This window comes from Leucoraja erinacea, chromosome 1, assembly GCF_028641065.1.
Source record: "Leucoraja erinacea ecotype New England chromosome 1, Leri_hhj_1, whole genome shotgun sequence".
In the NCBI taxonomy this organism is placed as follows: Eukaryota; Metazoa; Chordata; class Chondrichthyes; order Rajiformes; family Rajidae; genus Leucoraja; species Leucoraja erinaceus.
This window is the reverse complement of record NC_073377.1, coordinates 97,364,513-97,391,392: the sequence shown is the minus strand read 5'-3', so window position 1 is coordinate 97,391,392 and position 26,880 is coordinate 97,364,513. Positions and strand designations below refer to the sequence as shown.

General features: G+C 43.6%; 1 protein-coding gene across 3 annotated transcripts in view; it reads left to right on the top strand.

The window, feature by feature from the left end:
- The first annotated feature begins 8,247 nt into the window (after nt 1-8,247).
- Nucleotides 8,248-26,880, top strand: part of ptpn13 (protein tyrosine phosphatase non-receptor type 13) — a 236,941-nt gene continuing 218,308 nt past the window's right edge. For 2 of the 3 annotated variants that reach the window (XM_055640022.1, XM_055640017.1), the window contains exon 1: nt 8,249-9,619. The gene's annotated coding sequence lies outside the window, so the exon portion shown is untranslated. Of the gene's footprint in view, nt 9,620-26,880 lie in introns of all 3 variants that reach the window. The other variant, XM_055640029.1, reaches the window with a different exon arrangement.

The window sequence follows — 26,880 nt, the reverse complement described above, 5'->3', positions numbered from 1 at the left end:
TGGGTTAGTTCTAATTGCCTGCATTTGGCCCATAGCCTTCTAAACCCTTCCGATCCATATATCTGTCCAAATGAATTAAAAAAGTTGTTATTGTATCTGCTTCTATAGCTTTCTATTCCTATACAGCCAGACACAGACTACTCTCTGAGTGAAAAATACGCCTCTGAGGTCCCTCTTGAATCTCTTCCCTCTGACCTTAAGATTATGCTCTCTAGTTTTAGGATCCACTATCCTAGGAAAAAGTGTTCACTCTATCCATCCCTTTCATGATCTGGTTACACCTCAATAAGTTCACCCCCCAGCCCCCTATGCTCCAGAGAAAATTGTTCCAGCCCATCCAAACTCTCCCTGCAACGAGTTCTCAGATCTCAGGTCTCCCTGCAAGCCAAGGCAATATTCTGGTGAATCTCTTCTGAACCCTTTCCAATTTGATAAGATCCTTCAAGATAGATGGGGAATTAGAACTGCACACAGTACTCCAGGTATAGTCTCACCAATAACTTGTACAGATACATCACAATGTCCCAACCTTTGTACTCAGTACCCTCTCCAATGAAGGCAAGCATGCCAAATGCCTTCTTCACGTCACAGTCTACCTGAATCACCTCTTTGAGGCAACTATGCACCTGTACTAGATCGTTCTGTTCTCTCCAGGGCTCTATAATTTACTGTGTAGGTTCTGGCCTGGTTTGACATACAAAAGTGCAACATCTCATACTTGTCCGAATTAAGTTACATTTGCCATTCCTTGGCACACCTTTGCCAAATGATCCAGATCTTGTTGTAAACTCAGATATCCTTGACCACTGTCTACTATACCACCAATGTTGGTGTCATCCTCAAATTTACTTACAATATTAACTATTCTGTCATCCAAATTGTTAATGGATTTAAGATACAGCAGTAAACCCTGCACCAATCCCTGTGGCACTACACTTGTTCCAATTTTTAATTAGGCCATTCAGCCCATTGAGTCTAGTTCACCATTCAATCTGGGCTGATTTAGTTTCCCTCTCATCCACATTCACCTGCCTCGTCATCATAACCTTTGACACCCTTACTAATCAAGAATCTGCCAACCTCCATTCTAATTGTATGTCATTTTATTCTGAGGCTGTGCCCTCTGGTCCTAGACTTTCCCACTACAGGTAGTGGAAACATCCTCTCCACATCCACTCTTTCCCGGAGTCACAGGCCTCCAGTCAAAAAAATACCCCTCCATAACCACCCTTTGAATCCTTCCTCCAAGCCAATTTTAACTCTAATTAGTTAACTCATCTTGAATCCCAAGCAATATAACCTTCCAGACTAGCTGACTATATAAGATCTTTAAAATGTTTCACTTAGGTGCCCGAGGATGAGTACATTTTAAAAGTGTACAAAATCATAATTATGATTAAGTAACTTCCTAAAGTGATGCATTTTGTAAAACTATGATGTGCATAGTTTAAATGATTAGGTACTCTTCCTCCATGTTTTGTTGTACTTCATAGAAGAAGGTGGAAAGCTAAGGACAAAGTGGGAGTGGAAGAGTGAATACCAGTGGTTAATGCTGGAAACTCGTGATCATACTTGCTGACTGAATGGAGTTGTTCTACAAAGCATGAATCTAATTGGTGCCCTGTGTTCATAGTGCAAAGCAGTGAAAGCAATATTCAAAAGTCAAGAGTCAAGAGTGTTTCATTGTCATATGTCCCAGACAGAACAATAATATTCTTACGTGCAGCAGCACAACAGAATATCTAAACATAGTTCAAGATTTCAAGATTCAAGATACATTTAATTGTCACATGTGCCAGATGGCACAGTGAAATGAAATTCCCATACAGCCAAACAATAAAAATAAGGGACACAACACACTATAGAATTTAACATAAAACATCCCCACACAGCAGAATCAAAGTTTCCCACTGGGAAGGCACTAAAGTCAGTCTCTTCTTCCACTGTTCCCCGTGGTCAGGGCCTCCCCAAGCCCTCCGCAGTTGCCGCTACGGGCGGCCCGATCTCCAGGACCGCTCGCCGGTGTGATACAAGTCCGACGTCGCGGCTGCGGGACGTCCTCAGCGGCGTAGACACAGAGTCGGCCCCTTCCTACCAGAGTCGGCGGCTTCCAAAGTCCGCAGGCCGCGCCGGGTGGAGACTGCTGCTGGAGACCCTCTGCAAGGCGCCCCAGGACTCCACGATGTTGTTCAGCGCCACCCGCGTTGGAAACTCTCCGCACCAGAGCTCCACGATGTTGGAGCAACGGCTCAATGCTCCGGAGCTCCAAACGGCGACCCGGGTAGGCATCGCCCACTCCACGGTGACTCCAGCGCTGCGCCGCCGCTGTAGCAGCCCTGGTCTGGTTTCTGGTCCCCGGCAGGAAAGGCCGCTTCGATCCAGCTGGTAGGCCGCGAGGTGGGGGGCGGGGACGTGACTCGGAGAAATAGTCGCGTCCCTGCCAGGAAGAGACTGGGAGATGGTTTCCCCCTTACCCTGCCCCCCTCCCCCACATAGAAAAGTAAAAGTTTCCCCCAAAACAGACTTGTACACTGTAAACAACATAATAAATGAGAAAAAAAAGTTCAGCGTGTGTATACACAAACGCACACACACACACACGCATTCATATAAAGAACAAACAATAATAGTGCAATAATAACACTAATAGTCTATGTAGTTCTGAGCTTATTTGAGGTTGCAGTGTTTAATAGCCTAATGGCTGTAGGGAAGAAGCTGTTCCTGAACCTAGACGTTACAGTTTTCAGGCTCCTGTACCTTCTTCCCGATGGCCGGGGTGAAAATGGAAACAGATATATACCCTGTATATATTATCAATTAGAGTGCTCGGGTCATAGGCACTGGTATGAGGAGGTAAAAGGGCAGATGTATCTCCTGCTGAAACACGTTTGTTGTGTTGGTAATGACAGAGATATTTTTTAATTCTCCTGTAGATCCACACATCCTGCCTTGAAATATTTCTCGCTTTTTAATTGTTGCTTGGCTTAAATCTTGGAACTGCTTGTTCAATAGCATGGTGTGAGTACATTCAGCAGAAGGAAGATGAGAACATGTTTCATCATTGCCATTTCAAGGGCAATTCAGAAGGGACAAATAATACTGGGTTTGCCAGTGATGCTTGCAGCAAAAATGTTGGTAAATATTGGGGTGGATGAATCCACAGGCATAACAGAAACTATCCCAGTCTGTTAAGGGAAATGCAAAGAGATTCTTGGGGCTCTGATGGAGAATTGTGCATGTTTGTTAGCCACAAGTCATGTCCCTGAACATTGGAAGATATCTAATGTTCAACCCCTGTTCAAGAAGGACAGCATGGATAAGTCTGGAAACTACAGGCCAGTGAGTCTTATATCAGTGGCAGGCAAATTGTTGGAGAAGATGCTTTGGAACAGCATTTGTGTTCACTTAGAAAGGCTGGGATTGATTAGAGTAAGTCAATGTGGCTTTCTGCAGAGGAAATCATGTTCCGCAAACCCAATGTGTTTTCTTGAGGTAGCAACAAAGGAAATTAATGAAGGCAGGGTGGTAGATGCTGTTTACATGGACTTGGTAAGGCTTTTGACAGGGGCTCACGTGGTTGGCTGGTCCAGAAGGTTAAGGCATGTTGGAAAATTAGATCCATAGTTAGCTTGGTGTTAGTAGGCAGAGGGTAATGGTAGATTTTTTTGCTGACTGGATATCTGTAGCAAGTGCTCTATTGCAGGGATCAGTGCTTGGACCTTTGATGTTTGTATTATATATTTTGCTTAGATGATAATGCAGGTTGTCTGATTAGTAAATTTGCAGATGACACAAAGGTTGGCTGAGTCTTAGATAATGAACATGTTTGTCTAAGGATGCAGCAGTCCATTGGTTTGTTGGGCAGATCATTAAACGTTGGGAAGAGTGGTGGAGTGTGTGAAATAATGTACTTTTGGAACTAATTTTGCTTAGGCAATAAATGGAGGTTAACTTGGAAGCATTTATAAACAAAGTGATAGTGGGATGCACATCCAGAGCCCTGAAAGTGATGACTCTGGTGGATAGGGTAGCAAAAAGGCATTTCATAAGAATGCCTACAAATGCTGAGGCATTGAGTTATAAGAGTTGAGACATCATTTTGCAACTGTACAAAGCATTGTTTAGGGGCACTATGTACTATGAACAGTTCTAGTCACCACATGACAGGAAGGATGTGATAGCATTAGAGAGAGTACAGATAACATTCACTATGATGTTGCAATGACTAGACTACTATAGTTTAGAGGAGAGATTGAATCAGGTGGGCTTATTCTCATTGTAATATCAGAGACTGAGGGGTAACATTAAAGTGGTATAAATGTTTTGAGGGCCAAACATGGGATAGTCAGAATATGTTTCCCAGGCCAGGTGAAATAGAACCAAAGTGCACAGGTTTAAATGAGAGGGGAGAAATTAAAAGGAGATCTAGGTTTTTCACACAGAGGGAGGGTGGCAAGTACAGTTACAATATTTATAGGGTATTGTGGCAGGTACTTAGATAGGCAAGGATGAGAGGGGTAACCGGCCTAATGTTGGCAAATGGGCATCACTATCGACATCGGTGAGATGGGTCCATTTCTGTGCTGTACGATTCTATGCTTATATGAAACGAGAAAGAAGGCATGCAAGAAACTTCTTAAGTACAATGGGAAGGAATCTTCATTAAATAAAAATGTTCATTTAAAAGTTATTACCCCAGACATTTCCCATTGTTCACTACTCTAAAAGATTAACAGCGTCTTTCTCCAGAATTGGAGACTCCAGAAAATGCTGGAATACGATTGTTACACCTAAGGTACTGGAAGAGAGAAGGTGGGAGACAGTGAGAAAGGGAGGGAAGCATGGAATGCCAATGTCCCCGGGTGGTGTACCTCTTGTGAACAGGTTCACCCACTTAGAAGCTGTTGGGACAGAAGACGTGTTTACACTGAGCGGCGGACTGACTTGCGATGCGAATAGGGCTGTTGAGCCAAAACCAAAAAGGCCTAAGGCAGGCATGGCCATTGTAGTGGCAGACTCCATTGTGAGAGGTACAGAGGGTTTCTGCGGCAACAGACGAGATGCGAGGATGGTGTGCTGCCTTCCTGGTGCCAGGATCCAGGATGTCATGGACAGAGTGCAGAAAATCCTCAAGGGCGAAGGTGAACATCCGGAAGTGGTAGTGCATATCGGCACAAACGATGTCGGAAAGAAGGGGATGAATATTCTGCAGCGTGACTTCAGAGAGCTCGGAAAAATGCTGAAAAGCAGGCCCTCCAGGGTTGTTATCTCCGGTTTGCTTCCAGTTCCTCGTGCTGGCGAGAGCAGGAACAGGGAGATACGGGACCTGAACGTGTGGCTGAGGAACTGGTGCACGGGGCAGGGATTTAGATTCTTAGATCACTGGGATCTGTTTTGGGGTAAGGGGGAACTGTACAAAAGGGACGGATTGCATCTTAACAGGTGTGGGACCAGCATTCTAGCAGGCAGGTTTGCCACTGCTACACGGGTGGTTTTAAACTGAATAAGGGGGGTGGGGTGTCGAATGGGACAGTGGAGGATGGAGTTAAAGGGAAAGGGTTTCTTAAATGTGTGAGCATAGAGACAGAGGTGTGTAAAATGGGTAGAAGCAATAGGTAACAAGGTGAAAAGTAAAAGTGGCAGGCAGACAAAACCAGGGCAAAAATCAAAAAGGGCCACTTTTCAACATAATTGTATAAGGGGTAAGAGTGTTGTAAAAACAAGCCTGAAGGCTTTGTGTCTCAATGCAAGGAGCATTCGTAATAAGGTGCATGAGTTGAATATGCAGATAGCTATTAATGACTATGATATAGTTGGGATCACGGAGACATGGCTCCAGAGTGACCAAGGCTGGGAGCTGAACATCCAGGGATATTCAATACTCAGGAGGGATAGAGAGAAAGGAAAAGGAGGTGGGGTAGCGTTGCTGATTAGAGAGGAGATTAACGCAATGGAAAGGAAGGACATTAGTTTGGAGGATGTGGAATCGGTATGGATAGAGCTGCGAAACACTAAGGGGCAGAAAACGCTGGTGGGTGTTGTGTACAGGCCACCTAACAGTAGTAGTGAAGTTGGAGATGGTATCAAAGAGGAAATTAGAAATGCGTGCGACAAAGGCAAAACAGTTATAACGGGTGACTTCAATCTACATATAGATTGGGTGAATCAAATTGGCAGGGGTGCTGAGGAAGAGGATTTCTTGGAATGTATGTGGGATAGTTATCTAAATGAACATGCAGAGGAACCAACGAGAGAGCAGGCTATTTTAGACTGGGTATTGAGTAATGAGGAAGGGTTAGTCAGCAATCTTGTTGTACGTGCCCCCTTGGGCAAGAGTGACCATAATATGGTTGAGTTCTTCATTAGGATGGAGAGTGACATTGTTAATTCAGAAACAATGGTTCTGAACTTAAAGAAAGGTAACTTTGAGGGTATGTGACGTGAATTGGCCAAGATTGACTGGCAATTAATTCTAAAAGGGTTGACAGTGGATATGCAATGGAAGACATTTAAAGACTGTATGGATGAACTACAAAAATTGTTCATCCCAGTTTGGCAAAAGAATAAATCAGGGAAGGTAGTACATCCGTGGATAACAAGGGAAATCAGGGATAGTATAAAAGCGAAGGATGATGCGTACAAATTAGCCAGAAAAATCAGCATACCGGAGGACTGGGAGAAATTCAGAGACCAGCAGAGGAGGACAAAGGGCTTAATTAGGAAAGGAAAAAATAGATTATGAAAGAAAACTGGCAGGGAACATAAAAACTGACTGCAAAAGTTTTTATAGATATGTGAAAAGAAAGAGATTAGTTAAAACAAATGTAGGTCCCTTGCAGTCAGAAACTGGTGAGTTGATCATGGGAAACAAGGATATTGCGGACCAATTGAATAACTACTTTGGTTCCGTCTTCACTAAGGAAGACATAAATAATCTGCCGTAAATAGCAGGGGACCGCGGGCCAAAGGAGTTGGAGGAATTGAGTGAAATCCAGGTTAGCCGGGAAGTGGTGTTGGGTAAATTTAATGGATTAAAGACTGATAAATCCCCAGGGCCAGATGGGCTGCATCCCAGAGTACTTAAGGAAGTAGCTCCAGAAATAGTGGATGCATTAGTAATAATCTTTCAAAACTCTTTAGATTCTGGAGTAGTTCCTGAGGATTGGCGGGTAGCAAACGTAACCCCACTTTTTAAGAAGGGAGGGAGAGAGAAAACGGGGAATTACAGTCCAGTTAGTCTAACATCGGTAGTGGGGAAACTGCTAGAGTCAGTTATTAAAGATGGGATAGCAGCACATTTGGAAAGTGGTGAAATCATTGGACAAAGTCAGCATGGATTTACGAAAGATAAATCATGTCTGACGAATCTTATAGAATTTTTCGAGGATGTAACTAGTAGCGTGGATAGGGGAGAACCAGTGGATGTGGTGTATCTGGACTTCCAGAAGGCTTTCGACAAGGTCCCACATAAGAGATTAGTATACAAACTTAAAGCACAAGGCATTGGGGGTTCAGTATTGATGTGGATAGAGAACTGGCTGGCAAACAGGAAGCAAAGAGTAGGAGTAAACGGGTCCTTTTCACAATGGCAGGCAGTGACTAGTGGGGTACTGCAAGGCTCAGTGCTGGGACCCCAGCTATTTACAATATATATTAATGATCTGGATGAGGGAATTGAAGGCAATATCTCCAAGTTTGCGGATGACACTAAGCTGGGGGGCAGTGTTAGCTGTGAGGAGGATGCTAGGAGACTGCAAGGTGACTTGGATAGGCTGGGTGAGTGGGCAAATGCTTGGCAGATGCAGTATAATGTGGATAAATGAGAGGTTATCCATTTTGGTGGCAAAAACAGGAAAGCAGACTATTATCTCAATGGTGGCCGACTAGGAAAAGGGGAGATGCAGCGAGACCTGGGTGTCATGGTACACCAGTCATTGAAAGTAGGCATGCAGGTGCAGCAGGCAGTGAAGAAAGCGAATGGTATGTTAGCTTTCATAGCAAAAGGATTTGAGTATAGGAGCAGGGAGGTTCTACTGCAGTTGTACAGGGTCTTGGTGAGACCACACCTGGAGTATTGCTTACAGTTTTGGTCTCCAAATCTGAGGAAGGACATTATTGCCATAGAGGGAGTGCAGAGAAGGTTCACCAGACTGATTCCTGGGATGTCAGGACTGTCTTATGAAGACTGGATAGACTTGGTTTATACTCTCTAGAATTTAGGAGAGTGAGAGGGGATCTTATAGAAACTTACAAAATTCTTAAGGGGTTGGACAGGCTAGATGCAGGAAGATTGCTCCCGATGTTGGGGAAGTCCAGGACAAGGGGGCACAGCTTAAGGATAAGGGGGAAATCCTTTAAAACCGAGATGAGAAGAACTTTTTTCACACAGAGAATGGTGAATCTCTGGAACTCTCAGCCACAGAAGGTAGTTGAGGCCAGTTCATTGGCTATATTTAAGAGGGAGTTAGATGTGGCCCTTGTGGCTAAGGGGATCAGAGGGTATGGAGAGAAGGCAGGTACGGGATACTGAGCTGGATGATCAGCCATGATCATATTGAATGGCGGTGCAGGCTCGAAGGGCCGAATGACCTACTCCTGCACCTAATTTCTATGTTTCTATGTTTCTATGCTGAATTGTCTGTGTTTCAGTCTGCGCAATACAGGTCAATAACTTCTATGAAATCACACCAAATGTTAGTGTACATGTTGCAATTCTGAAACAATTCACAGAGGAATTGAACAGTGTGAAAGTGTATAATAAAGATGAAGACACCAATCGATGGGATACAATTTAACTTGATATTCCTTTGCGGAATGCGTGAAAGTGTCTTCAAATACTCCGATTTGTCTGAAATTTGATATCAACCCAAATGACTTCAGGAATATGTTTTACGCGCACTGATGTATTTTTTTATAATGTTGCAATAGTTCTGATGTCAGATCTTTGACCTAAAAGTTATTTCAGTTTTCTTCTTCACGAACACTGTCTGAGGAGCTGCACGTTTCCAGGATGTTGTGCTTCGGTTTCAGTTGCTATCATTTACAGCATTTTGCAATAATAGGATCAGTCAAATGTTATTCTTTCGGAATGTCAATCACACGCCTTTTTTGAAAACACCCACCATATCACTGTTGAAACTAAGGTGTACAGTTACCTGCGTCACTGTGTGAATTACCTGCCCTGACATGACATGACATGAGTGACTTCAGTGCGTGGAGATGGACGCCCAGGGGCCGGCTGGTCCACACAACAGCGCCTGGCTGTAAACCCTGTCTGTGCAGGAGGTGGGAGCCGCGCGCACGCGCTCTCCGCTGCCAACTCCGGTCGACACCGAGTTCCAAACAATCGGATCCAGGCAACAGATCGCGGGCTGCAGCGGGCGGGCGGGCGCGCGGCACAAACCCCAGCAGAGCAGGGAAGGGAATCACCACAGGGAGATCATGCCGGGGTTGCCGCTGCAAGAGCGGCCGGCCAACTCCTGCAGTGAAAAGTCCCGATGCGTTGTGAGATGTTCAGCGGCCGCTTGGGCGGAGATGCGGCGGCTGCTGCTCTGAGGACCACGGCTGCCAGGACCGCAGTGCCGCGAGAACAACTTGTTGCAGCTTTCTGCTCCCGTTGGTAAGTTTCAAGGCTTCAAGTGCATTTCTTCCAGTCGGAGGTAGAGAAGTCGGAGTCGTTTAAACCGATCGTGGGGAAGAGGCGAAACTCAATCCAAGAATAAACGAGTACGAGCGTATGTATGGTAGGATATCAGCTAGTGTGTGAGCGCTATGCGAGGTTGCTCCAGTGTTTATGACTGGGGGGTGGGGGAAGAGCAACAAGATCAAACAAGTTAAAACATCCCGGGACTAGTTTTAATTTGGATAACTTGATAGTAATCAGATATTCCCCACTTAATAATCGACGATTTTCTTCCCTTATTTGTTGGGTAATTTATTTGCATTCCTTTCAAATTGTGAGTAGTGTGTAGTTGATGGGATGGTGTCAGTGCTTTGTGAGGACGGTTTTATGAGCACATCAGAGCATTCTTTAATTTGTGACCTTTCTATTTAAGACGCGGCGTTACTTTTGTTCCTTCTATCTAGTCATTCATGGTTAATTTCAATTATGTTTGTTATAAAAAGGTAAACGGATTAGCCACCTGTATGCTCGGCCGGAGATCGAAGAGACTAACTACATCTGTACAAAAAGAATGAAAAAAAAAAGAAAATTTTTCAAAATCTTCAGTGCATCCATGTCTTTGTTTTGGTTGAAGTATTGGAGGGTGGGGGGATGGGACGCGAAGGACATGCATCTTGTCATGACCTTTATAATGTACAGTTTTTACAGAGTCTCATTCACATGGGGATTTCTAGTTGTGCATTTAAAATCTGGCAGTCAATAAAACACAGATTTTTACTTTTCAATGTTGTTGTAATGGGTGGCTGGGCAATGTCATGCTCTCTGAACCATATTCCCATGACAACAGTGCAATTAATACGATGAAATCGGAGCAGTCAAATGGGTCTTCACATGCCAGATTTCTTTGAGGAATAGTGATTTGCGCAGTTTTGCTACTCTGGCTCACAACACTTTGTACTTGTTCACGTGAGCGTACTTTACATTTGTTTCAAATATAAGACTTCATTTCATTTTCTTTGATTTTCTTTATTCTAACTTCATTTTGATTTTGATTGCTTATTTTCCTCACCAAAGGTCCATACTAGGAAAATTTGTTTAACTCATAGAAAGCAAATTTTTAAACTTTTATTTAACAGGTTTAAGGTGAAGGGCAAAATATTTAATAGGAATCAGACAGGTAACCTTTTCACGCAAAAGGTGGTGAGTGTGTGTAACAAGCGGCCAGAGGAGGTAGTTGAGGCTGGGACTATCCCAGCATTTAATCAATTAGACAGGTACATAGATAGGACAGGTTTTGGGGAATATGGGCCAAACACGGGTAGATAGGACTAGTGTAGCTGGGACATGTTGGATAAGATTGATGTGTAACATTCTGGTTTTGTGGGTGTGATATTATAAAATTTTAAGTCGTTGACCTGGCATCCAGAGACCTGGACTGATTGCTGTTTGAAAAAATAAGTAAATTACAGAACAAGAAGCATATCATTTGGCCCATTGTGCCAGAACCAGTCCTCTAACAACTCACTAACCCAAATAAAATCCAAAGTAGTGCAAAACAAACAATGCCCAAAGTCCCTCATACAACCAAGGCAGTTCATTGTTCAGAGTTTAAATTAATTTCATAATGTTCAATAGCCATGGTTGTTGGGAAGAAGTTGTTCTTAAACCTGGACATTACAGTTTTCACACTCCTATGCCTTCATCCCGATGGTAGGAGTGAAATGAGAGCATGGCCAAGGTGGTGTGGGTTCCTGATGATTCTGGCTATTCTTTTGAGGCAGCGACTACTGTAGATCACTTTGATGGTGCTGAGGGCAGTATCTGTGATGGATCAGGCAGTGTTCACCATTTTTTTAAATCTTCTTAGTTTGAGTTGCTGAACCAGGCCGTGATACAACCAGTCACTGCTCTTTACCATACACCTGTAGAAGTTCAAGAGAGTATTAATTGACATACCAAATTTTCTTGGTCTTAGGAAATATTGGCATTTAGGGCTTTCTTTATGATTGCATCATGTGCTGGGCCCAAGACAGATTCTCAGAGATATTCGTGCGTAGGAACTTGAAGTTGTTGACTCTTTCCACCACTGACCTTTCAATGAATACAGGTTTGTGGATCCTCACCATTCCTCTTTTAAAATCAACAATCAACACCTTGGTTTTACTGACGTAGAGAATAAGATTGTTCTGATACCATTCAATCAGATGATGGATCTTCCTCCTATACTCTGACATCATTATCCATAATTAATCCAACAATGGTGGTGTCGTGGCAAATTTAAAGATGTTGGAACTATGTCTGGCTACACGGTCATGGGTATAAAGTGAGTAGTTCATGGGATTGAGCACACAGCCTTGAGGTGCCCCTGTGCTGATAATTGTCAAGGAGGAAGTGTGGTTGGTAATTCATACTGATTCTCTCCTGTTAATGAGGAAGTCGTGGATCTAGTTGCAAAGGGATGTGCTGAGACCCAACTTGCTGAGCTTGCTAATGGGGTTGGTGGGCTGATGGTGTTGAACGACGAGCTGTAGTTTATGTGTTTTTATTGTGAACATCCTTCCCTCCCACAGGCAGTATATTCCAGATTCCAACATAAAAATATTTCTTTGCGCTATGCTTAATTTATTTTATCTTTATTTGTTGCCCATGACCTCAAGTAGTTGACGTTTGAATCAATGGGAACAGCTTCCCACAATCCTCCATGTACAGACCCTCTATCATCCCTCCAGTCTGAAGAAGGGACTCGACCCGAAATGTCACCCATTCCTTATCTCCAGAGATACTGCCTGTCCTGCTGAGTTACTACAGCTTTTTTCAAGATTCAAGATTCAAGAGATTTTAATGTCATGTGTCCCAGATAGGACAATGAAATTCTTGCTTTGCTTCAACACAACAAAATATAGATGGCATGAATACAGAACAGATCAGTGTGTCCATATACCATTATATAAATATATACACACATGCATAAATAAACAGTACAAATAAACAGATAATGGTCTATTAATATTCAGAGTTTTGTTTGAGTTGTGTTTAATAGCCTGATGGCTGTGGGGATGTAGCTATTTCTGAACCTGGACATTGCAGTCTTCAGGCTCCTGTACCTTCTACCTGAAGGTAGCGGGGAGATGAGTGTGTGGCCTGGATTGTGTGGGTCCTTGATGATGCTGCCAGCCTTTTTGAGGCAGCGACTGCGATAGATCCCCTCGATGGTAGGGAGGTCAGAGCCGATGATGGACTGGGCAGTGTTTACCACTTTTTCTAGTGTTTTCCGCTCCTATGCACTCAAGTTGCTGAACCAAGCCACGATGCAACCGGTCGACATGCTCTCTACTGTGCACCTGTAGAAGTTAGAGTCCTCCTTGACATACCGACTCTCCGTATTCTTCTCAGGAAGTAGAGGCGCTGAGCTTTGTGTCTATCTTTGGTTTAAACCAGCATCTGCAGTTCCTTCTTACACACCGTCCATCATTTATACTTCTATCAAATATCCTCTTGGCTTTCCTTATCTAAAGAAAACATTCCTATCCTCTCTAATCTATCTAAGTGTTGCCCCTCATCTCAGGAACTTTTCTTGTAAATCTTTTCTGGCTATCTAATGTCTTCACGTCCTGACTGGAATGTACAATTTTATAATCCTGGTTTGTAGATATTTGTAGTAATTTAAAAAATGTACTTACAGACTGAACAAGCATATATTTGCACTGCACAGTATTGGATTTAGACCATCACTCGAGAGAGTAATTGTCTTGCACTTTAAGCTCTCAATGAAAGAGAGTGAGGTCAGTTTGGAATTGGGAGAGGATAGAAAGTGGTTCAGTCTGAAATGAAATTGTGGATGAACTGTTTAATAAAATAAAATCTAAAGTTGTTCCAAAGTTACAGCTTTGTAAGTATAATGGGCTAAAACCAGCTTAGTGCTGTATTGGCCACCAGGCCCCAGGTAGTCAAGATGGGAGGGAATACATCGAAGTCCCTCACCCTGAGCACAGGATCGCCCCAGGGTTGCGACCGCAGCCCCCTATTGTACTCCCTGTACACACATGACTGCGTGGCTAGGTTCAGCTCCAACTCAATAATTAAGTTTGCTGATGACACTGTGGTGGTGGGCCTGATCTCAGACAACGACGAGAAGGCCTACCGGGAGGAGGTGGCTGGTCTAGCATTCTGGTGCCAGGATAACAGCCTCCTCTTGAACATCAAAAAAACGAAGGAGCTGATCATGGACTTTAGGAGGGCACATCATCCGAGGACGTACACTCCATTGAGGATAAATGGGGATCCTGTGAATAGGGTGAACTGTTTTAAATATCTGGGAGTCCACATCTCCGAGGATATGACATGGGCATCACACACCTCAGCACTCGTGAGTAAGGCAAGGCAGCGCCTTTACCACCTCAGGCAATTGAGGAAATTCAGAGTGTCTCCGAGGATCCTCCAGTGCTTCTACGCAGCGGCGGTGGAAAGCATCTTGTCCGGGAACATTACCATCTGGTTTGGGAATTGCTCTGCCAAGGACAAGAAGGCTCTGCAGAGAGTAGTGCATTCGGCCGAACGCACTATGGGAACTTCATTTGCCCCCCTGCAGGAACTATACATCAGGAGGTGCAACTCCAGAGCCAACAATATCATGAGAGACCCCTTCCACCCCTGCAATGGACAGTTCCAGCTGCTACGGTCAGGCAAACGCCTCCGTTGCCATGTGGTGAGAACGGAGAGGTTGAGAAGGAGTTTCTTCCCAGAGGCCATTCGGACTGTAAATGCCTATCTCATCAGGGACTAACTCTACTGAACGTTTTTCCTTCCATTATTTATTATGTAAAAGAATATGTGTGTTATGATTGTGTTTATAGTTTGTTTGGTTGTTTGTCTTTTGCACAAAAGTCCGCGAGCATTGCCACTTTCATTTCACTGCACATCTCGTATGTGTATGTGACAAATAAACTTGACTTGACTTGATTGGATTGTGTTGTATAATTGCCCTACAAATACTGTGAAAGAAAGAACTGCAGACGCTGGTTTCAATCAAAGGTGGACGCAAAATGCTAGAGTAACTCAGCGGGACAGGCAGCATCTCTGGAGAGAAGGAATGTGCGATGTTTCGAGTCAAAACCCATATTCATACTGATGTCGTGGGAAGGGGCGGGACAAAGATAGAATGTAGTCGGAGATAGTAAGACTGGTGGGAGAACTGGGAAGAGAGAGGGAAAACAAGGGTTACTTGAAGTTAGAGAAGTCAATGTTCATACCGCTGGGGTGTAAACTACCCAAGCAAAATATGAGGTGCTGTTCCTCCAATTTGCGCTGGGCCTCATTCTGACAATGGAGGAGGCCCAGGACAGAAAGGTCAGATTGCGAATTGTCAGAGTGAGGCCCAGCGCAATTTGGAGGAACAGAGCCTCATATTTCACTTGGGTAGTTCACCAACAAGCACCAATACCTGGCTTGGCTGGAATGAGGGGAGCCCTCCCAGTCAGATCCTTCCTGCATTGTCGGAACATCACTACCAGCGCACGCTGCCCTCGGGATGGCTGCTTTTGAGTGGAGGCAGTTGCCCATCTCTTGGCAGAGTGTGGATTCGCAAAGTGAGTCTGGAGAGGTCTGCAAGGGTCCTTGTCACGGTTTATTCCGACTGTTCCCAGGGATGCATTCAGAGACTGACATCGAGTGCTGCTGGAAGGTCATCAACTCTGTGAAAGACGCTCTTTGGTCTGCCTGAGCGCTGTTGATCACCCAGCGAAGGGAGATGTCAATCGGGGAATGTTGCCAACTGCAGACTGCAGGAGTACGCGCTGACATTTGTTTGAGCTTGAGCAGATAGGATGTGTCTATACACTTCAGAATTCATTATGCTACTACCATCAGCAGTTGTATCATCAATGAAGATAAATGAGCCAGTACCTTCAGCAGCCTCACATGCCCAGGCCATAACACCCCCACCACGGTGTTTCACAGATGAGGTGGTATGATTTGGATCTTGGGCAGTCATTTCTCTCCTCCATACTGTGCTCTTGCCATCACTCTGATATAAGTTAATATTCGTATCATCTGTCCACAAGACCTTTTTCCAGATCTGTGGCTGCTCTTTTAAGTACTTCTTGGCAAATTGTAACCTGGCCATCCTATTTTTGTGGCTAATCAGTGGTTTGCATCTCTCAGTGTAGCCTCTATATTTCTGTTCTTGAAGTCTTCTGCGGACAGTGGTCATTGGCATCCACACCTGACTTCTGAAGAGTGTTTCTGATCTGTCGGAAAGGTATTTCTTTATTATAGAGAGAATTCTTCTGTCATTAGCTGTGGAGGTCTTCCTTGGTCTGCCAGTCCCTTTGAGATTAGTAAACTCACCAGTGCTCTCTTTCTTCTTAATGATGTTCCAAACAGTTGATTTTGGTAAGCCTAAGGCTTGGCTGATGTTTCTAACAGTTTTATTCTTGTTTTCTCAGTCTCATAATGACTTATTTGACTGTCATTGGCACAACTTTGGACCTCATGTTGATAAACAGTTTTCCAAAGGTGATGGAAAGACTGGAGGAAAGACTAGGTGCTGAGAGCTCTCTTATACCTGCATTAAGGAAGCATTTAAACACATCTGAGCAATTACAAACACCTGTGAAGCCATGCATCCCAAACATTATGGTGACCAGAAATGGGGGGACTATGTAATTTTGTAATTTTTACATGGTGAAACCAAAATGTATAAAAATAGCCTTTATTAAAATCTGACAATGTGCACTTTAACCACATGTGATTTTTTCTATTTCAATTCTTAAATTGTGGAGTAGAGCGGCAAATAAATAAATGATGGGTCTTTGTCCCAAACATTATGGAGGGCAATGTATTATACATACCTTTGGATTTGGATGTACACTTCTCATAAACCTTTCTGACATTGGACTCCATTCAGTTCATGAAGACTATGTCAGCTCTTACATAATCCCAGCAAAGGCACCATCTCATCTTCTTTGGCATTTAAGCTTAGAGAATACCTGGTCAATGTAGCCTGTGTATATGACTTGAATAAAAACTTTTGTTCATAATTACCTAAATTAATATAATTCCTCTGCCTTAAATGGTGGAATGTCTTGAACTAATTCATCTGCTTGGAGATGATTGATTTTGAATATTGATTTTTCGAGTTACCTTGTGCTTTCCCTTTCTCTCTGTTCCTCCCCTATCCTAGTTCTCTGACTAGTTTCATTGTCCAGATTAATTTTACTGATTGTATGCCTGCCTCCTTGTCACCTTCCCCTCAGCCAACAATGAACCATTCTATATTTCCTTGATTGATATCTGCTTGGATGTCATTTTCACACCTTCCCTTCCACATCTCTAGTTTCCCTTTCCCCTGACTCTCAGTCTGAAGAAGGGTCTCGACCCGAATTGTCACCCATTCCTTCTCTCCAAAGATGCTGCCTGTCCTGCTGAGTTACAGTGTCTATCTTTGGAGAAATTACTTTAACTGTTTGATGCGTGCTTAGCTTTTCATTTCAGTTGCTTCAGTGTTGCACCAGTCTTTGTACAGGTTTGAATGCAATTTAATTTCATTCCCAATATATTTTAGTGACAAAAATGCATCAGGTGTATTTCATATACACTTGCTTTTGTTCACAAAAGTGTAACGTGCGACAATGGCAGGTCAGCCTGTGCTAATGGAGTGGAACAAAAACTGAACCAACATTGCAGAGGGATAACTTACAACAGGAAAATACTGTAGCAGTTCTGATGTAGACAAAGAAAGCACATCGTCACAAGCTGGATAATTTGATATTGGAATTGTGCCCAGGCAGAAGAGGTGCGGTTCCTTAAGCTTAAATTTGACTTTATTTTCACAGTGCAGGATTCCATGATAAAGAGGTCAGAGTGACAATAGAATGGATTAAAGTGGTAGGCAACTGGAAGGTTGGATTTGCTCCTGCAACCTGGAAAAATATCCTTTGGATCCTTGAAGATGATAAGGGAAGAGGTTAAAGGGCAGGTGTTTTATCTTCGCCATTTGTATAGGAAAATACCATAACACGTGGAATGATTGGTGGGGTCAGAAGAGTGGATCAGAGGGTTGTAAAGAAAATTGACCATTTGAGATGCTGAAAGGGAAAGGAAATCTGAAGGTGGAATTGTGTGGAAATCGCAAACAATGATCCACTGAATGCAGAAGATGGTGACCTGGAAGGTGAATACCAGGAACTCTATACAGGTGCACAACCTTTTATCCGAAAGCCTTGGGACCAGACACTTGTCGGATTTCGGACATTTTCGGATTTCCGAATGGAAGGTTTTTAGCGTAGATTAGGTAGGTAGCGCGGGCGGCTTGAAAAGTCTGGAGCGACTGCCTCCTCCCCGGAGACCGGGGAATCATTGTAAATCATTGCATAGATGTTAGTCAGTTAGTTTGGAGGGATTTTATGTGGTGGTGGTGGTGGTGGGGTGGGTGGGTGAAGGGGGAAACTTTAATTCTTAGACCCCCTACCTGGTCGGCGACTCCCAACATCGCGGAACTGGGGGCTCCGTCCGGCCGCGGACGGCGCCGGTTGTAGCTCCGACCCCGGCAACTCTACCCCTGGCTGCGCGGCGCTCCAAATCCAGCGCCGCCCGCGGTCGGACGCCCGCAGCCCCAGCTCCGCGAATGTTGGGAGAAGGCGGCCTCAGCGCCCTGGAGCTTACCGCACAGCGACCCGGTAAGGCATTGCCCGCTCCCCGCTGGTATCCCAGCGCCGCGGGCGGTGGTGGATTTGGAGCGCCTCGCAGCCAGGGGTAGAGTTGCCGGGGTCGGAGCTACAACCGGCGCCGCCCGCAGCCCCAGCTGGGAGTTGGCGGCCACAGCGCTGCGGAGCTTACTGCACGGCGACCCGGTAAGGCATTGACCGCTCCCCGTCTCTCCGACCAGGTAGGGGACTAAGAAGTAAAGTTTACCCCTTCAACCCCCCCTTCACATAAAAGCCCTCCAAACTAACTGACTAACATTTAAGCAATGATTTACAGATGTTTAAGTGTCTCCCCAGTCTCCGGGGAGGAGGCAGCCGCTACAATAGTACAGACCTGGGTTGACCGTGGGTCGTTTCGGGTCAAGTTTGGCGCCAAACGCGAGCTTTGGTGTGCAGACGACATCCTGGAAAAAATGGCCGGTTTTCGGAGTTTTTCGGTTTCCGGAACACCGGATAAAATGTTGTGCACCTGTACTTGTTTTATTCAGAGGCAGGGAAGGTGGGAACAAAAATGTGAGAAATAGATAAAATCTACTTTTCACTCTCCATTAGTGCACCCTGAGCTGCTGTTTCCTACATTTGCTATCCTATAACTCCATTAACAAATCATTCCAACAACAAACTTAACCTCAAAGATATCCCCTTTGCCCCTTCCATTCCTCACTCACCTTCTTCAATTCAATTCAATTCAATTCAATTCAAAGCACTTTCTTCGTCCCCGAGGGGCAATTTAAAAGGGCGCATTACAGTAGCTTTTTAAAAAGGGACACAATCAACAAACATAAGCAGCACGCATACTGCACAATCAACCAGCACACGCATTTCACAGACACACTGCACAATCACACAACACACACCGCACATCAACATTCAACACATAGTAATAGTTTTTAAAGTGCTTCCTAAGTGCTTCAATTAAAAAGTGCATATAGAAGGTTATTTCATTTCATATGTTCATGAGTCAGTGATCAGCATTAAAAAGCTGGACAGCCCTGGGGATGAAGGTTGCCTTCCTCCTCTGTGTCCGGCAACCCGGACAGCGGAGTCTGCGTCCTGAGGGGAGCCACTCAAACTCAGGAAACAGGATGTGAGAGGGGTCCTGAAGAATCCTGCGTGTTAACTTTACAGACTGTTGGTCGCATAGGGCAGTGAGAGTTCGGACGGGCTGCTCAATGATTTTTGAGCAGACCTTGACCACATTCAACAGGCGGTTTCTGTTTTGCAGGGTGATGGAGTGGAACCAGCTAGTGAAAGAGAAGGTTATTACATTTTCAATGAATGCGTAGTAGAATGTGGTGAGAATGTCTTTGTTAATCCCAAATGACTTCAGCTTCCTGAGTAGGTACTGTCTCTGATGGCACTTTTTAAGGATTTCCTCTATGTTAGAGGAAAACCTTAGCAGGTTGTCGAAGGCTGTTCCCAGGTATTTGTATACCTCCACTATCTCCACTGGCTCCTGCTGGATGATAGTGGTGGCTGCCTCAGCCATCTGTCTCTGTTGGGGGGAAAAAGTCACAATCATGTCCTTGGTTTTGCTTATATTTAGCTCAAGACAAGACTTTTCACACCATACTATAAAGTCCTGCAGGGCTGAGCTGTGATGTTGTGTGTGGCTGGGAAGAAGAGACAGGAGAACTGTGTCATCAGCAAATTTTACAAAGTGGCATAAACACAATAAATGTTCTCTCTTTTTCCAGTTCTGATGAAGATCTTCAACCTAAAACATTAACTCTTTGTCATATATGAAGATGGTGAATATATATGTATATACATATCTTTACTGTCCTGTCAGTGTTATCCATATTAAAAGTGTATATTTTAAATGTGGAGCCACAGCAGAGAATAATCATAAGAAAAAGGAGAGAAGAGAAATGTTTGAGGCAGCATTTAAAAATCAGGATTTGAGAATGATTTACGAGCTGAAAACAAGGTGGCAAAGCAGTAGAAACTGGATAAGGAATTATCAGGGTAAATTGGAAATTGAATCCATATACAATGATGGAATTGGGTTTTGGAATAAACATATGAATTAAGGCATTCCGGTTCCTAGCAGCATCTATTAATTTGATTGGATAATTCAACAACATTTGTGGAGTCAAGATTTTTTGTTCTGTGGGAAAGATAGGTGTTGGTATTGGTAATGTATATGATGTCCCTGCAAATGCAAAAGGGGGGGTTCAGAACACTTCCCTAGTGGAAACTTCTGCTCCAAGCTGGAGGATAAGACAGATGTTTGGCAGGTGTGGCAGGGTCTGAATGCAATCACCTCCGACAAGGCGAAATCAGGAGGTAGCACGCATGTCAGCGAAACATCACTCCCTGATGAGCTCAATGTGTTTTATGCACGCCTTGATAGGGAGAACACTGATGTGCCTTCTCGAGCCCCCATTCACTGTGATGGTATTTCGATCACGGTCACAGAGGTCGATGTTAGATAATCCTTCAGAGGGGTGAACCCTCAGAAAGCACCTGGACCTGATGGTGTACCTGGTCATGTTCTAAAAACCTGTGCGGACCAACTGGCTGGAGTTTTTAACTGACATTTTCAACCTCTCATTTCTGAGGTCTGAGGTTCCCACCTGCTTTAAAAGGGCATCAATAATACTGGTGCCCAAGAAGAGCAAGGTGACGTGCCTCAATGACTATCGACCAGTGGCACTAACGTCGGTGGTGATGAAGTGCTTTGAGAGTTTGATCATGGCGCAAATCAACTCCTACCTCAACAAAAACCTGGACCCACTGCAGTTCACTTACCGCCACAACAGATCAACGGTGGATGCGATCTCGCTGGCCCTCCACTCCGCTCTGGACCACTTGGACAACAAAAACTCGTATGTCAGGCTGTTATTCATTGACTACAGCTCGGCATTTAACACAATCATCCCCTCCAAGCTGGTTACCAAACTCGCAGAACTGGGTCTCTGTGCATCCCTCTGCAATTGGATCCTCGACTTCCTCATTCACAGACTACAGTCTGTCCGTATTTTTTTCATTTCTGTGATGTTACAATCTATCCTTTCATTATTTTGTGTAAAAGATAATGAACATTATTCAACATTAAAACAGTTAGGGGTGGCACAGTGGCGCAGTGGTAGAGCTGCTGGCTTACAGCACCAGAGATACGGATTTGATCTTGACTACAGATGCTATCTGTACAGAGTTTGTATGTTTTTCCTGTGACTGCATAGGTTTTCTCCAATTTCTCCCACACTCCAAAGCTGTACAGGTTTGTAGGTTAATTGGCTTCGATAAAATTGTAAATTGTTCCTAGTGCGTAGGATAGTGCTAGTGCAAGAAGTGATCACTTGTCGGCGTGGACTCGGTGGGCCGAAGGGCCTGTTTCCGCACTACATCTTTAAAGTCTCGTTTATGCCTGTACCAGCTTGATGACTGTAAAAATGTTCCACCTCTTTGAAGTTCATGCTCTCAGAGCAGCTACTCACTATCTCACTTTTTGATAAAGTATTTAATCCAATATCTTGCAGAAGTGAGTACCAAGACCCTATTTCATCAGTGTTTGAAAACCGTATATCATGACCCGATTAACCCATTGTACTCATTCAAACAATAAGGAAATTACTAAACTACAGAATTGTGTAGGAAAGAACTGCAGATGCTGGTTTAAACCAAAGGTAGACACAAAATGCTGGAGTAATTCAACGGCATCTCTGGAGAGAAGGAATTATGACGTTTTGGGTCGAGACCCTTCTTCAGACTGATGTCAGGGGAATGGGTGGGACAGAGATAGAATGTAGTGGGAGACACAGACTGGCGGGAGAACTGGGAATGGGGAGGGGGTGGAGAGAGGGGAAAGCAAGGGCTGTTTGAAGTTAGAGAATTCAATGTTCATCCCGCTGGGGTGTAAGCTACCCAAGCAGATTGTGTAGATTTTGTCCCATTGAAGGCAGATGAAAATATCTTCTTGTCCCTCAGCTCGCCAAGGTCTACTCAACCTCATCGTCTGCATTCAGTGCTCCAGAAATTGTCTTCTTTACATTGACGAGTCCAAGTGTAGACCAGGCAACTATTTTTCCAACACTTGTGCTCAGTCTGCCAAGGCCTGCTGCAGCTCTTGCTTGCCCCTTTCCCATACCCATACCAACCTTTCAGACCCAGCAGTCTGAAGAAGGCTTCAGACCCAAAACGTCACCTATTCCTTTTCTCCAGAATTGCTGCCTGCTCAGCTGAGTTACCGCAGCATTTTGTATCTATCTCTGGCCTTCTTTATCCTTAGGCTCCTCCACACATTCAAACAAGAAAAACACTTGTATTCTTGGGTAGCTTACAACCCAATATACACCTTCTTACCCCTCGTGTCTTTCCCCCTGAAACCCCCTCCTCCTGGATCCTGGTGAGCACCCATTTCTCCCACCATCTCCCACTCCCCTCCTTCACTCTGCTCCTTTCCCCTCCTCCGCATGCTCACCCCTCACCTCTGACTCTCTTTTTATCCCCCTCTTTCACCTCCCTCCTCACCCCTTCTACCCACACCCCTTCCTTTGGCTTTACGTTTCACAACTCGTCTTTCCTTTTTGCCTCCTTTTCACCTCTCGTCTTTGTCACTTACTCCACCTGTCAGCTTCCTTCACCTTTATCCACCTATCACTTGCCAGGTTTTGGCTCAGCCCCACCTCTTTTTCAGTTTCTCACCCTATTCCATTAATCTGAAGAAGGGTCCCGACCCTAAATGTCATCTGTCTGTTTCCTCCACAAATGCTGAAAGATCTACTGAATTTCCCCAGCACTGTTTATTTTCCACCTCCTTATGTGAACTCTGGGCTCTATTAATTGTTATTTTTTTTTAATTAGCTTGCACACTCTTGGTGCCATCATCCACATTTAATACTTTTCAGTCATAACTTTCATTTTTAGGTTAGTTTTGTTTAGAGATACAGCGCGGGAATAGGCCCTTCGGCCCACCAAGTCTGCACTGAACAGTGATCCCCGTACACACACTAGGGCCAATTTACACTTGTACCATGTCAATTAACCTACAAACCTGTACGTCTTTGGAGTGTGGGAGGAAACTGAAGATCTTGGAGAAAACGCACGGGGAAAACGTACAAACTCCGTACAGATAGCATACGTCGTCGGGATTGAACCCGGGCCTCCGGCGCTGCAAATGCTGTGAGGCAGCAACTCTACCATTGTACCACCATGCCACCCCTTCATTGTTCACTTGTATCTTGCCTTCTGAAGCAATGTTCCTGTTAAGTCTTATTTTCTAAGTATCAAACATTTTATCATTCTGCAGGTGGCTTTGGAATTAGCTTTTAAATGTTTGTTTGGTGGGAAATCATGCTTTCTTGATTGATTGGTCATAATGTGCATTTTGGATGGGGAGTGTCGTACTATTTGGAAAGCAAATATATCATCATCAATTGCTTGGGTTTATTTTCCTATAATGAAGATTGCTTGCAGTGTTGATGCAGTCATAAGTCAGCAAGCACCATGGTGTGCAATGCAATAACTGGCCTGCTGTTTCATTGGGATTTCTTAATTTGTGTAGCTGGCATGGAATCATGATGTGGGTGGCATTCTGCTACTTCTGTGATAGCTGAATGAATGAGAGGACAAACAACATTAATCATTTCAAATTCGCGTTCGGGAAGGAAGCAATCAGCATTTTGTGCTTTCAGCTTTAAATTCAAACAGGGAGCAAAGGGTTTGCAGGAACCATCTTATAGCTCTTTAAATCCCTTATTTCAGCCCTGAGATTTGCATTTGCCTTGTTAGCGGCTCACGCAGGATCCCTGATGCAAAAAGAGCAGATTTTTTAGTTTCAAGGGGTTATGATTAATTGCTCGTCAAAGCAATGCTTGAGTTTGTGTTGTGAAGGTTTTCCTGAGTGTGATTTTTTTTGGTACTTTCTAAGATCTTGGAAATGTGGAAACATTGTTCAAAAAATGTTGGTCCCTCTCTAGGAATTTTTAAAATTAAATTTGTATCAGAAGTGACTTCGCTATTGTAGCACTTGTGGGAGATTGGGACGCAATTCTTTATCGAGGTGTCCTTAATGATTCTGGGATCTAGCAGATTTGCGTTTAACTTTCTTTGCGAGGAGTAACTGGCACGTGCATTTTATGTCCTTGTGCATGATTGGTGGTGTTATTGGGCGGATCAGAAGATTCTGGCTTGAGCAAATCTTTGAAGTGTGTCCTGAAAAATACAAAACTGATACAATTCAGCGTGGGTGGCATGTTTACTTTCTTGACCTACATTTGTACAGTTTTTAAATGGAACTAGTAATCATAGTTTCTCTTGGCTGTAATATGATGATTGAGGTGAAACGGCTGTTTAGTCTCTCAGCCAATTTTAGTTAAAATTACTTCGAAAAGCATCAAAGTTTTATTTGACAAACTTCTTTTTCTCTTAAAGTGCAATGAAATGCAACACCTTTGTGACATTGTTAATGTTTTGTTTAGCTATCATGGAATTTACAATTTTATTCCATTTATTTAATGATATTTGCTGATTCGTCAGATTGCTAATTGATAGCATAAATTTTAATTGAATAAATTCCAATCTTTTTCACATTTTTCTTAATTTGATCAAAAGTTGGCATCATACATCTAGCCTTTTTAATAAATGTTACAAATAATGTTTCAACACAGCATTATATTTGTTTTTTTTTTAATATATAAACCAGTATACCATCTCATAGAAATTGTAAAAAAAAGACCAATTTTTTTAATTTAAGTTTTCCACATTCTGCAATGAGATGGACTGTTCAGGTAAAAATGCATGAATCAAAGAAACATGCACATTTCAATAATGTCAGGATATTTCAAGATATTCTGAAGTTTTCCGTAGACCTTGACGTACTTTTGATACCTGATGTGATACCTGTTATGGTGTTAGAAATGTATGGTCTACTGGGCATATCAAATTGTTGAATTTGGGAGTTTGCTAAAAACCTAATCATTTGTTTATGCACACTTACAAGATCATAGCCTGAGTTTTAGTTACAGATCTCAATTTAATCTTGTTTCCTTGTGTTGTTGTGTTTAGAAGGAAGAGGGAGTATTGAAACCTACTGAATAATGAAAGGCCAAGATAGAGTGGATGTGGAGAGGATGGTTCCAGTAGTGGGAGAGTCTAGGACCAGAGGGTACAGCCTCAGAATAAATGGACACACCTTTAGAATGGAGATTAAGAGGAATGTCTTTAGCCAGAGGATGGTAAATCTGGAATTCATTGCCACAGGCGGTTGTGGAGGCCGTCATTGGATGTTTTTAAAGCGGAGATTGATAGATTCTTGGTCAGTAAGGGCATCAAGGGTTATGGGGAGAAAGCAGGAGAATGGTGTTGAGGGGGGAAAGTTCATAAGCCATGTTCGAATGGTGGAGCAGGCTTGAGCCAAGTGGGCTAATCCTGCTCCTATGTCTTATGCTCATTTAATATGCTTCTAAAGGGAGGCATAATGCAAAAATTTAGAAAGATTTCATATTCTGTCATTTCATGATGCATAGCCATTCCTGAAAACAGAACTCTTCTTTCTGAAACCCAACACATTGTATACCTCAACCAGGACCGCCTCAACCTTCTCTGCTCCAAGAAGAATGAATGCAGCTTATCAAATCTCTTCTCAAAATTGAAAAGCTGCATATCAGGCACCATTCCATTCTGGTGAATTTCCTCTGCATCCTCTCCAGTCCAACCATGTATTTTGTAGTGTGGTAACCAGAATTCCAACTGTGGCTTAACTATTGTTTTATAAACATAGATGAGTACAGCACAAAAAACAGGCCATTTGGCCCACATTGTCTATGCCAAACAAGATGCCATGACCATCTCTTATCTGTCTGCACAGAATTCATATTCCTCTATTCGCTGCATATCCATGTGCTGATCCAAAATCCTCTTAAATTCCACCATTGTATCAACCTCAACCACCAACCCTGGTGTAAAGTTATATTTTAACCTGTGTGCTCTTCTTCCAGCTGTGGCTAATGAAGGATAGAATCTTCTATGTTGGCTTTACCATCTTTTCAATCAGTGGTGCCACTTTCAGGGATCCTTGGACTTGCAGAACAAGTTCCCTCAGCTCCTCAATACTCCCCAGAGCCCTAGCATTCACTGTGTGTGTTCTACAGATCCTTGTTTGTGTAAGGATTGAAGACAGTATTGGTTGAGTAAAGAAGCAGAAATGTTTTTGTGCCTGCACGAGTATTACATTGAATGCTCCTTGCAGAGCTGTATGGAAGGAGAATCTCAGTGGAAGAAGGTATCAGAGGTGGGCCCTTTCTAGTAGAACTGCAAAATAGGGCTCCAAATGCCCATACTCTACAACTTTTGCAAGAATAATCTAGTCAATTTCTTTCATATGTGATTTTGTGGAAAAAAATTGTGTATGTTCAAAATTAGGTTCAGTAAAGCAGACATCATGAACTATGTAGACACAAAATGCTGGAGTAACTCAGCGGGACAGGCAGCATCTCTGGAGAGAAGGAATGGGTGACGTTTCGGGTGACAATTACTCCAGCATTTTGTGACCTGTCCTGCTGAGTCACTCCAACATTTTGTGCCTTCTCTCCAGAGATACTGCCTGTCCCA